At 39.1% G+C, this 11376-nt stretch overlaps 1 protein-coding gene across 5 annotated transcripts in view; it reads right to left on the reverse strand.

Moving 5' to 3' along the window:
• Positions 1 to 5250, reverse strand: part of veph1 (ventricular zone expressed PH domain-containing 1) — a 59387-nt gene extending 54137 nt beyond the window's left edge. For all 5 annotated transcript variants that reach the window (XM_026320419.1, XM_026320428.1, XM_026320410.1 and 2 more), the window contains exon 1: positions 5125 to 5250. The gene's annotated coding sequence lies outside the window, so the exon portion shown is untranslated. The remainder of the gene's footprint in view (positions 1 to 5124) is intronic.
• Positions 5251 to 11376: the final 6126 nt, after the last annotated feature.

The raw sequence follows: 11376 nt of genomic DNA on the forward strand, positions 1-11376 counted from the left end.
AGAGAGTGGACGTGATACAAGGTAAAAGGTCATTAGCATTTAACATAACATTCAAAATGACTGCTAATTAGGTTCACAGATATTTACTGCATCAGCTTCATAAACATTGAATGAATACACAAATATACAAAACACTGTTGCCAGATTATACAGCAGTTTTAAACACTACTTGACAAAATAGCTCATACAGTCACAGCTGATTAATAGATGGATAACATGTCTGCCTTCATAAAAACATACTAAACAGTAGCTTACCTTAGCATCAACAGTCACTTTGTTAGCTTAGCAGAATGATTAACTAACTTAGTGCAATAAATTAAACTAAACATGTTCATAACATTAACATATTGTAAGTTTACATGAAAATGTTTTTCCCTATTACTTGGTTTCAGCATTTCTTTGATTAGAACATCCAAAAACAACAGTCTGGTGTTTCTACTATTTCAGCTGGTCATCTTACATGGACTAAATGGGTTTAGTTTTGACAGATAAGAGACCTGGTTTATTTTCTCTGTGTATATGTGCTATTATCTGATTAATTGATGGCACAGCTGCTAGAATACTTGATTAATAAGAAAATAGCTGAAGCCCTAATTTTATTTTAGGAAACATGGCAATTGAGAAAGAAGCAAAATAAAAATGAAGAAAAATGAGTGAAGACAAGAGGAGAGAAATGGAAAAGATCAGACAGAGACAACAGATCAGAAGGCAACAAAAAGAAATGCATCCAGTTGATGGGGAGAAAAGAGTTGGACACAAAGTCACAATGAAAGAGAAATGTATGAAGCGACAGAAATACCGTAAAGCCAGAATGGGATAATATTTGTGTGTCCTGAATATATCCAGTATATACACACACCAACCCCTCTCTGCTCCTTAGCGAATGCTTGTGCTATGTCCCAGCTCACCTGAGGGCTGGGACATAGTGGCCATGTAAAAGTAGTGGGAAAGATTGGGCCTGAGGAATTTCAGTTCTTAAACATTCATCTAGTTACTATTAATCCGACTGACCCAGCTATGGGTCAGCAAACTCAGGAATGCAGCCTTCAAACACACACTTCTAGCTTGTTTTCACCAATAAGTGGTGACACAATTTTAAATGAAACTGCTTTTCGATTATCAACAGAACAGTATGTCTGAGTTGCAGGTTTCCATGTCTATTTGTTGGTGCACTGTTTTCTAATGAAATTCAGTTGAATGTAAAGCTCTAACAGCCACCCACATGCAGCCGCAGATCTGTGAGTAGGCCACAGGGGGTGCAGCGCTGGGGGGGCCTGGTGAGAGGTTTTGGGGCTATGTGAGGACAATGTAACCGAAAGGCTTCTCTCTTTTTCTCTCTACTCCACTGCTGTGTTCACTCAGCACTCTGAGAGAGCGAGAGGGAAACACTGGCTCTTTTGTATGACCTATAAGACAGACCACCCCTCTCTCCCCCCGGATCTCCCTCTCTCTGCCCAGTCAGCCCTATCCTTCTGTGTAATGTGCACCTGCTCTGCTTGCAAGACTCACTCACAAATACTTAAGAAAAGGGAGAGACAGAAGTGGACTATAGATAAAAAAAAAACCCTGCATGTGAAAGATTTATTTTTCTTATCTTTCTTCTTTTTCTCCCAGTCTATATCTTTCTTTCCTTCTTTCTTTTAGTCTTTACTTATGCACCTAATTATTATGTGGATTTGAGTGGGGGAAAGGAGGGAAGAAGGAGGAGGGTTCGGAATAAAGGCAGCCTGAATCCCGTTGGAAAGCTGCTTTTCAAAAAGATATATGCCCAACCTGAGAACTAGAGCTTGCTTGGTTAATTATAAAAGTTGAGCATCTGTGTGTGTCAAGATCTCACAATGAATATGACTAAAACTGTACAGCCCCGATAAGAGCTGTGTGAGGCTATAGGCACAGTGGTAGGCACACTAGCATAGCCACAAGCCCTCAGTGAGAATGGCAACAAGTGTGTTTACCATCCCTAGAGACACACCACTTCAAGTCAGCAGCCAAAGTGATGCACAGCTGTTGTGATCAACTGTCTGTTGGTTTAATGGACCTTCCTGCATGCAACACACTGAACTTGTAGCTACCTCTAAAGCTACCACCCCTGTCAACAATTCTGCCCCTATTATCCTGTTTAGCCAACACTTGTTATTTTATTCCAGAAACCTTCCACACTTCAAATTCTAAAACTGTGTTGGTCCTCAAACATCTTCCTGTCTAATCCTGAGCAGAAATCCACCTTCCATATTAATAAACTGATTAAAGTCTGGGCCAATTCGTTATATAACTGTCACCATGAATTTCATGAATAAGTTGAATAATTCACAAATAGACTCATAAAGGCTTCATTGGAAATAGGGCCACACTGCTGCAGGGACCAAAGTTAAGTCTTCTTGAAAGATAGACCCCCAAGGTTTAGAATGGGAACGTATTGTATGGTATTGTATTGTATTGTGTGTGTATGTGTGTGTGTGTGTGTGGAATGATGGAAAGCATTCCATTATTTATGCCTTGCAGTTATATCGCTGTGGAGCTAGGATTGGGAATTACAGTTTGAGAGGAGCTGTAGAAAATAGCTACTGTAAAACACACTGAAGTCAGTGAGAGATAAAGCAAGACAGGCTGGGAAATATCGGAAGAAAAAACAGAGACTGAGTATTAAGGGTAAGAATGGGAGCAGATCTCTCTTTCTCTCTTGAGAGTGGTCACTGTGGACCTGATAAGAGAAACCAGAACCAGACTACAGGAAAACCAAACGTATGTGACACTTATGGATGTCACACTGCCCAGAGAAAAAGCAGATGCAGTCTGTTCAGAATAGCATTGAGAGAAGGTGAAAGTACTTAAGATACACACAGACTGATATCTGATGTGCATGTGTGGCTTTTTATTGTTCAATGTACACAAATTGAATTAAATTACTAAATTACTAAAATCAGTAAGTCAAACAGGTAATAACCCCAGAACTATTCTGATAAGTCATTTGTTGGTCAAAAATACTAAATATTTTCTGTCATTTTACTAACTAAAGGATTAATTAATGAAAATAATTAAGAAATAATTGTGAAATGAAAGATGTCCAAACAAAAACTTGTTTGCAGCTCCATTACTAAGTATTGCTTAGAAGAAGAGTCAGATATTAATAGTAGTGCATAAAATTACCTTCTTGCATAGCAATATTTCCATTTCCTTTGATTATCATTTGGATCATTTATTTTCATGACTTTGATGCTCCAGATTCTCAGCTTTCATTCAGACAAAGACATCTTTTGGGACAAACCCCCCCTCAACCTCCCCCAAAGCTGGATTCCAAAGTGAAACAAATTTCAGTCCCAAAATGAAAAAACAATAACAAAAAAAATCTCTTTTCACCAGGAGACGGCTGCAGACTGATATGAAGCACCTTTATTCCTTTTTTTAATTTTCTGTTTGTGGTCATACACAGCGTATATATATATATATACACTATATTTGTCTGAGAGAGCAAGAGGGAGAATCTGCAGGCATAACTGTGTCAAATGGCAGTGAATCCAACCTAAAGTGTGTGAAAGGGTTTCTTTTTACTCTCAAGTTTGGCTCTGCTGTGCAGTGGGACCGCTGAGAGGATTTCCATAGCACAGAGCAGAAGTGCTGGATGGAGTAGTGCATTACCGCCATACTCAGCCAACAAACATTCATGCACATGTTCTAAAACCATTCATTATTCAATACTCCCCACTGCCTTCCGCAGCCCAAACCCAGAGTCTCTCACTGAGAGCTGAACGGAAGCATGTTCTGGTTTCAGTGCACGGGTCTGACCCAGCAGTATGCACATAAACGAATATCTTTAGTGCACAAAAAATTAGGACCTCATTTGTTAAAAGTATGCTGCTTTCAAATATCCTCCATACATGTTTAATAGGTTTCTAAGTTTAGAAATCCTTTCATAGCCTGCATCCTCCACATTATCTAGATTTCATGTTTCCTGAGTGAATAAATTTACCAGAGGTTTCACCTGGTGTACAACATGAGCAGAACTGTCCTAGTACAAGTTGTTGGAAATGGACTGTAAAGTTCAAGAATGTCATCGTTTTCAGTGTAGGTCTTTGCAGTCTGTGGAGTGAATTAATATGTATATATTAATAATATGTATAATACTATGTGTCCATTTATCTGGCTTCCCTGAACATGATGGATTTGGAAGGAATGCAAAAAGAATGAAAACATGGATGAATAATTAGCTCACAGACAGTCTGCCACTTGCATAAAATGAACTGTTTTATGTAAAGACTTCATTTCTTTCTGTATGTGGGTAAAGAATCATTTCAGTTTTTGTGGAAATAATGCACAAATATAATATAATAATATTATATATAATATATATATATATATATATATATATATATATATATATATATATATAATATCAGTTGAAGTTCAGGACAAACCTGATCCTTCATTGCTGGGACAACAACATCTGTGTTAGGAATCTGTGACCTTGACGAGTCCCCCCTCTCTGTACGCACACACAGGTGGAGCAACAGTAGATCTCGACGTGGACAGAGCATTAAGAGCAGAAACGCGCACACTAAATGTGAGTAATGTGACTGAACTTGCCTTTCAAGCTCTCACAACACATTCCACTGTATTTACACCGAAACAGCGAGAGCGCGGGGAAAAGAGAGAGACAGAGCTTACATGGAAGTAAAGCAGGTGTAACATAAGAAGTCTGGGACGCTAAAATGTTTCCAGTGAATATTTACTGTATTGTGTGGCTCTACCGCACCTTCAGTCCTACACGTTAATCATTTCATTTGTCTAAGGTCAATTTCTTTACCCTGGAAAGACACTTCGTAATACGCTGTGGCCTAATTAACCTTATTTTACATACTGACCCTTCTCCACCTGCACGCTCCCCTGTACATGAACATTTCCTAAATAAAAGCTATTGAACGCACAGTTGGGGTGGATTGTTGCACATTAGCGTTTTGGCCACTATTCACACCTCATCGAGTCAACTTTCCCGACATCAAGGAATGTCGGTAGCATGCATGCAATTCCCTCCGGCAACGCATTTATTTCTCTAATGAGAGAAACCCGTGCAACAAAAAACACAAAGCATGATTCAGTTCCTGACCCATAGAGCGTCGGTCACCTTACCTGCTCCGTGCAGGACGAGGACGCACGGGCACTTTAATGTAAAGATCGTTGAGTACCTCCAGACCTCGGTCCACGGCGGCACATAGCAACACACATTACCCCTGCACAGCTTCAAGTTCCCCCAGCGGACCAAGGCTTACAGTCCTCCTTGTTGGTGAGCGTTGGAAAGCGCGCCATCGTGCGGCAGATGAGGGCGCACGGCGCAACAGGTGGATGGAGACAGAGGGGTTGACCAATTTCGCGGAGTCGGCCTATAGTCGATACCAGGAGAATATTTGTGACCCAAACAATAACATTTCACTGCAAATGAAGTCACATACTTTGATTTCAAAGGCCATTGTTCAAGGTTAAGATAAATATTAAGGCCAATTGTCAGCTTCAATTTGCTTTTCCCTGAATTGTTTTGAATGGTTTCAGCTGGATGGAAGCTCTAACTCGTCCTACCTTATGCCTGACACATGGTATTTTAGACAACATATATTCCCAGTATTGTTCTTTGTAAAACATGCAACTTCAAAGAGAAAATGTTATGTTGAACAAATGAATCCAAGAATAATTAACATTAACATGTTTTCAGTTTCTGTCACCAAACTCCACGGCAGGATGTGTATGTTAACTGACTTTCCCATTCTAGGTGTTTACAAAGAACACTTACTGTGGTGGTAATGTGGTCTTACAGTGGGGCCAGAGAGAGAAGGATAGAGGTCGCCTAAGAGCTTCATGACTGCATTCCTCACCAGGTACCCCTAATCCTGAGCTCAGACATAATGTGTCACGTCTGCTTGAGTGCCCTAATGAAACTGGCACTCAAGCAGACCTAATGAAACCTATTTTATGTAAGGTTACAGTCATAATATTTTTAATAAATTTAACAAAAATATGGGAATTCTCTACCAACTGGATGTGTTTTTTCACACTATGGCTTAGCCTGGTAAAAGTGTTTATTATCATATCATGAATAAGCTTTAATCAGTCATTGGTTCAACTTTGAGGTGTGTTCAGCCAATCAGAAGCTGCAACTGCAGGGACAGTTGGAAAACAAGCAAGACAGTGGCCCTTGAGGACTGGAGAGCCCTGATGTAAAGGAACCACATTACTGTCTGTAAATCACTGATTTTTCAGAGTTGGGGCACAACAAGTCATCTTTACCTTATAACTGTTTCAGGTATTTATATGTCTGCACAGTCTTTATGTCCACTCCCTGGATGTCACTGGTTTTGTCTGGGTAACAAAATTTGTGCATGACACAAAACAATATATCAACAATATATGCTTCTTGTAGAAAAAATTATTTATGTAATTTTACTACAGTCTCATCTTTGTGGCAGCTCAACTATAGATGTTTGCATCTGGTTTTAACTACTACTACTGTTGTTTTTTTTTGCTAATTGCTAATGATAATAATAATAATAATATGTTCTTTATCTATCTGGCAATCAATACATGAAGAAAGAAAACTAACGCTATTATTTTGAAAATTCTAATAGGAAGCTGCAATCTTACTCCAGGTGTCTTGACATCCATGGACCACCAGAGGGCTAACCTGTAATATCTATTAAGGCTCAAATTGCTGGAAGAAAAGTGTGAAGCTGTGGGTGAAGTTCACACAGACACACGAACTGTGTGCAGTGAGTCCATGTGGTCAGATGAGAGGCTACAAGGAGCTAATTTCAGCCAACATTAGCATCTCTGCCTCAGATGTGTGAAAAAAACACATGAAAACAATCAAATGAAAAACAAATATAATAATTATTAACTTGGGAAGGACAGAATAAACACACATGGATAATGTGTGGGAGTACTGCAGCGTGGTGACAGGACTCATCTACCTTCTTCTGTCCACAAAAATGATTGTGATGTTTACCATCCAAATAAAGTGTTTAATCATGAGCTAAAACCACAGACTGCATATCTGGGTGTATGATCTGTATCTGCTCTAGCCTGGCTCATTTTCAGCTGCTGGCGGATTTGCCCAGTGTAACTAACAACACAACACAACACAACACACTTTGTTGTTAGTGTTCATTGACGGTGTCAGTCATCATAGACCATAGTGAAGTCATGCTTAATTTGCAGGAAATTGCTTTCTCATCTCTGAAATTTGTGTCATTAAATTAAACATAAACTTTACTCAGATTAATTGCTAAATGTTTTTAATGCCTTCAGTTTACTTATTTAACTTTTAGCCCACTAATAATGAAAGTCGCTTACTGCTGGAATTAAATCTAAGAGTGTTTAGATTGAATTTATTTTTGTGGTGCAAGGTTTGTAAGATTATCTTAAGTTAGACTTGAAAATGAGTTTATTCTCTCTGCCCAGCATTCATTAATTTAAAGCTTATGAAGCCTTTGCAACCTGTCTCTATATGTCTCTCAGGTAGTCACGGTGGTGTTCTACATCTTCACAGACCTGATCCTCATCTCCCAGTTTCTCTACTACAAGATCAAGAACAGCTCCAGCAGAAGTAAGCCCTGACAATTTCCCTCCTCTTGACTTATAAACTGGAGCGTGATGCCTGTGCTGTGTGAGTCAACCACACCACGGCACTCCAGATTAATGAAAAGCATTAACATGAGCTCACTCAGCAACTATAATTACAACTGTATGAGAGGCTGTAAGATGAGGTCTGCTTCACAAGTTGAGTCACGATAGAACTCAAAGCATAAATTCAATCTCAGCCTGTTATATATAAATACTGCCATGTTAACTATGTGCAAAATGCCTAAAAATGAAAGCCTGTAAATGTAGGATCACTGCTAATGTATCACTCATACCCATAATGACAAAAATACTGTGATTATGGGTTTATTCTATTATGGTTGTAACTCTATAGTTAGTCAGGGAAATGATAACAGTTCATTGGCTTTTTCTTTGCTTTGATTGATAATCCTGCAGATTTCAGATTAAACACACTAACCTCTAGATCAGTGGAAATCACTAGTTATATATGTGGCATCTGTCTTCTGTTTCCCCCAGTTATAAAAACGTAAGTGACAGTATGTGTTGAGTTACCTGAGTGTGGTTTGTAAGTGAGCAGTGCCATCCTGAGGGGAGATGTTGGACAGCTTTCTCATGGTTTGATCCCAGGGATGCTTAGATAACTGCATTTATTACAAGTCATAAACAGTGACTGAATGTGTTTGTGTTTGAAGAGGTGACGTTTGCGTGTTTGTGTATACAGTATGTGTGTCAAAATGAGATCCAGGCATTGAAGACAATGGTGCTGTTGTACTAAAGAAAAAAACTGGCTCAAATGTAGTCATTAATCACCACAGGAGATCACCAGGGGCTGCTAGTGCCAAGGAAACTTCTGGGCACACACACACACACACACACACACACACACACACACACAGAGACTGTTGTAAATCATTCAAGTCAGATTTGCCTTGGAGAGATTCCTGCATGTTCAAACATGATATTTTTTTCAATAGAAAGCCCAGAACATTTTTTATATTAATCCTTATGGCATGTTTCTCATCCAATTTAGTTGGACAGCAAAAAAATAGCCCAAAACTTTTTGTATTTATTATTTCCTCCAGTTCTGTGACAAACACTTGCTGTCTTCCCACTATTCAATGGCTCCAGCCAATATAGTAACTAATACATTTACATAGTTTTGGGGACTTACTGAAGTTAGAGGCTACAAAAGAACATCAAAATGACCCAATATTTAGCTAAAGCAAAAATAACATAGATAAAACAGTACTCAGTAGGAGAATAAAGCCATTGTTGGTTATGGCCTAATTAGGGAATTTGTTGATGGCAATAAAGCTAAAATAGACAGCCTCATCCTTTAATCTTGTTACAGTTGTCTTTTCTGTTTGGAGTCCAAGTGCACAGAAAGTAAATTATTTTTGGAGGGTGAATCTGGCTCCAGGTTAACACATAGCAACAACATTTTTATTTTTCACTGTTTGTACATTTATGCTAAGGAAATGGAATGAAATACCATAAACTCCACCCATTGCAGTTTCAGTGACAGTCTATGGAGGGCATATCTTACCTGCTGTTTGCCCTGGTCGTGATGACCAATGGGGCCTATGGGCTGATAGTTATTGTGGTCCTACCTGTGCTGAGGGGCTCCAGACAGATCTTCATCATCAAACATCTGGCCTGGCTCATAGGCAGCCTGGGAGTCCTCATACTTGACTTCTCGTATCCTTTAAATTGGATTTATTTTATAATATCTCCAAAATAACAGTGGTATATGAAAACTGTAATCTGTTATGAGTTTAAAATGTCACTGTAGGTCCTTCAAGAATGCACCAGTCATAGATCCATAACCAGGGATATAGATTTCATAACAGCTATTCACATAGAGTATATTTAAATAAGAGTCAGCGTGTTACTAGTTTGTTATTTGTGTGAACTCCGTACTTGCAGCAGATGTGACTTGAGCAGTTTTAAATTGCATTAGCACAGTGGAGGTAAAAGTACTGTGCAAAATGTTTCCACTTACCATTACAGTTTGTTGTGCATGTCTTTGCACGCTGTTGTAAGGGCTTTTCCTAAAGTATTGATTGACATTTGAATTATATCACCACATATTTGAGCTTGCAAGCCACCGATAATTTGACATGTTAGGCAATAGTTTATTTGCAAAAAAAGAACAATACCACTCAGATCTGTCTGTGAAGCTAGCGCTGGTTACCTTAATTTAGCTAAGTCTTAGTATATAAACTGGAAACATCACATGTTGCTGTTAAGGTACATCCTGAAATTATGTCCTGGCTGTACCAGGCAATCTGTGAACAGTTCAGGAAGTGACTATGCACAGCCAACAAGGAGAATGCAACATAACTGGCCATCAAACCACAAAGCAAAGTATGTTAAATAGTGAGTTTTATTGTTGCTGGTTGGCAGATTTTATTACCTTTACATAGAACCAGGCTACTTGTTTCTCTCTGATTCCAGGCTTTTTTGTTACGCTGTCTGTATTTTACCTTCATTGCCACAGAAGTTGTCTAAAAAGGAATCAGTAGTTGCCTAAAAACAGGTGGTAAATTCTGACTGTTTCTGTGTTAGCCTTAACCTTGTCAGGTGACTGCCCAGTTTTTTTTTGCTCACAAATAATATGATAATCTCTTCTGGCAGCATGGTGGCTGAGTGGTTAGTACTGTTGCCTCACAGCAAGAAGGTCCTGAGTTCGCAACCCAGCCTTTCTGTGTGGAGTTTGCATGTTCTCCCTGTGCTTGTGTGGGTTTTCTCCAGGTACTCTGGTTTCCTTCCACAGTCCAAAAACATGTATGTCAGGTTGATTGGTGACTCTAAATTGCCCATAGGAGTGAGTGTGAGTGTGTGAGGTTGTTTGTCTCTATGTGGCCCTGTGATGGACTGGTGACCTGTCCAGGGTGGACCCCTGCCTTTCACCCAAAGAGAGCTGGGATAGGCTCCAGCAGATCCCTGGGACCCTGGTTAAGGAATAAGCAGTTACATATGATGGATGGATGGAATCTCTTCTGTGGTTTACTGTAGTAAGATCTAGCTGATACACATTCTTAACCCTGGAGATTACATACCACTTTAGAAAAATTTTCACTGGTTATCTTCAGGCAAGAGTTTTAGCACCATTGTTAGGAGTACTCGTAGTGTCATTATTGAGTAATTAATCCACTAGGATTTCTTGGTTTTGTTTTGGATGCAAAAACAGTATTTTTATTCACCATCCGGGAGGGTTCACACCCAGAGGAGGAAGCTTCATGCCAGATGACTGTTTATAAATGCAAACTATGGAAGAACAGAGTGTCTGCTCTATTTGCACATTTTTACAGGCTAAAGACTGTTTGCAGTAACATTCAACAGTCCATAAAATAGTGAAGGATCAAGTTTTTTCTCACCTGATTTGGTATTTCTCATAAAATACATGGCCTTGTGAGCATCAGGTTTTTACTGGTATTTATTTCTGACTGATATAATATAGTAAAGTTTTTTTCTGACTGCCATAATGTAGGTAACAAAAATTTGTCATGAGCAAAACATTAACTCCCAATACTCATAGTTTGTATGACCTCAAACAGGATTTGAATGCCTGCAGGGGCCAACCCTTCATGTGAAATGTGTTGATTTGCCTACAGGTGTATAATGGCCTCATTTCACTTCAAAAGGCTGTTGCATCTTTCTGCTTTCTCAGTCCAGGCTCTCTGATCTCTCTGAGCAACACTTTATAGTGCCCTTTTTTTACTAAGCACAGTCCTGATATAAATGCATTTTGAAATTGATAAAAGTGATTTATTTTAGCCATTATTTTTG

Source organism: Mastacembelus armatus, chromosome 13 (genome assembly GCF_900324485.2).
Source record: "Mastacembelus armatus chromosome 13, fMasArm1.2, whole genome shotgun sequence".
Classification (NCBI taxonomy): domain Eukaryota; kingdom Metazoa; phylum Chordata; class Actinopteri; order Synbranchiformes; family Mastacembelidae; genus Mastacembelus; species Mastacembelus armatus.